Consider the following 2,233-nt stretch of genomic DNA (forward strand, 5'->3'; position numbering starts at 1 on the left):
TTGATGGTTCTGTTGAACGTTATAAAGCTCGACTTGTAGCAAAGGGATACACTCAGGTTGAAGGTATTGATTACACAGAAACATTTTCCCCTACAGCGAAACTTACTACACTTCGTTGCTTACTCACTGTTGCTGCTGTTCGAAAATGGTTCACCCATCAGTTGGATGTTCAAAATGCCTTTCTCCATGGTAATCTAGACGAGGAAGTTTATATGTCTTTACCACCAGGTCTTCGCCGACAGGGGGAGAATATAGTATGTCGGCTCCATAAATCTCTTTATGGATTAAAACAGGCTTTTCGCAATTGGTTCTCCATATTTTCTACAACTATCAAAATGCAGGCTACACTCAGTCCAAAGCAGATTACTCTTTGTTTACTAAGAGTAAAGGTACTTCTTTCACTGCAGTTCTAATCTATGTTGATGATATTCTGTTGACAAGCAATGATCTCGAAGAAATTCAATATCTCAAGACTAGTTTACTCCAGAAATTTCTTATCAAAGATTTAGAAAATTTGAAATATTTTCTAAGCATTGAATTTTCTCGATCTAGAAAAGAAATTTTTATGTCTCAAAGGAAGTATGCTCTAGACATCCTTTAAGACACAGGTCTTACAGGAGCACGTCCAGACAAATTTCCTATGGAGCAAAATCTGAAACTTTCTTTAACTGAAGGAGAGAAGTTGAATGATCCAAGTAAATACAGACGGTTGATTGGCAGATTAATATATTTGACCGTCACTAGGCCTGACATAGCTTATTCAGTTCGTATGCTTAGCCAATTTATGCATGAACCAAGAAAACCACATTAGGAGGCAGCTCTTCGAGTTCTAAGGTACATCAAAGGCACTCCTGGTCAAGGACTTCTACTGCCATCTGAAAACAATTTAAGATTACAAGCATATTGCGATTCTGACTGAGGTGGTTGTCGAACTTCCAGACGATCTATTTCTGGGTTCTGCATTTTCCTCGGAAATTCAATTATTTCTTTGAAGTCTAAAAAGCAAACTAATATGTCCAGATCATCAGCAGAAGCCGAGTATCGAGTTATGGCAAATACTTGTTTAGAGTTAGCTTGGTTAAGATACATTCTTCAAGACTTGAATGTTCCACTGTCCGAACCAGCATTATTATACTGTGATAATCAAGCAGCATTACATAAAGCAGCCAATCCAGTTTTTCACGAACGTACGAAACACATTGAAATAGATTGTGATATAGTTCAAGAAAAGTTACAAGCTGGAATCATCAAACCGTGTTATGTTTCGACCAAAATGCAATTGGTAGATGTTTTTACTAAAGCTTTGGGAAGACAGCAATTTGACTTTTTGAAGGACAAGTTGGGTGGGATCGACATACACTCTCCAACTTGAGGAGGAGTATTAAGAGGATATTTTGCAGTAATAATTAGTTAGAATATATCTGAGATATTTAGGGAGTTGTTAGTATAGATTTTATTAACTGTATATTTTATTTATTTACAAGATTTAGTTAGTTATATATATATTTTTTTCTATTTTTAGGTATTAGTTGATAGTTTGTATCCTATTTAAACGTAGTAAACCTGAATGAAGATCATACTTTTCGATCTCAATTCTATTTCTATTTCTCATTCTTAACATGGTATCAGAGCACCGATCTTGTTTTCTTTTGCACTGCTGATGCAATCGAGAAATTCTTAGTAGGTTCGGAAGTTACCTGACGCTGCATCTCTTCTTCTACAAGTAATGAATAGGCTTGCCTCACATTAGGTAATGGAGACATCATCAATATGTTAGATCTCACCGTTTTATAAGACTGATTGAGCCCCATGAGCAATTGCATCAACTTGTCTTCTTCGCGTTGATCAATATGTATTTGACGTTGATTACAGGTAAATGGTGTGCGGTACGCTTCCAGTTCATCCCAGAGTGCTTTGAGCTTGGTGAAATATGTTGACAGTGCCATGGTTCCTTGTGACATCGTTGCTATCGAGTTTTGTATTTGAAAAATTGCTGGAGCATTCTTTTGTGAGAATTGATCGTGAAGATCAACCCACACTTGATGAGCTGTCTTGGTGTGAATAATGCCTTTAGCGATATCTGCTTCAACGGAATGAGTTAACCAAGATATTATCATACTGTTGCACTGATTTCATAGTTCGAATTCGGTTGAATTTGCATCTTGGGACGGTTCCTCAATTGTGCCATCAATGAAGCCAATTTTCTTCTTGGCGATAAGAGCATGCATAACTG

This window comes from Cucurbita moschata, unplaced genomic scaffold (genome assembly GCF_002738365.1).
Source record: "Cucurbita moschata cultivar Rifu unplaced genomic scaffold, Cmos_1.0 Cmo_Scf00068, whole genome shotgun sequence".
In the NCBI taxonomy this organism is placed as follows: domain Eukaryota; kingdom Viridiplantae; phylum Streptophyta; class Magnoliopsida; order Cucurbitales; family Cucurbitaceae; genus Cucurbita; species Cucurbita moschata.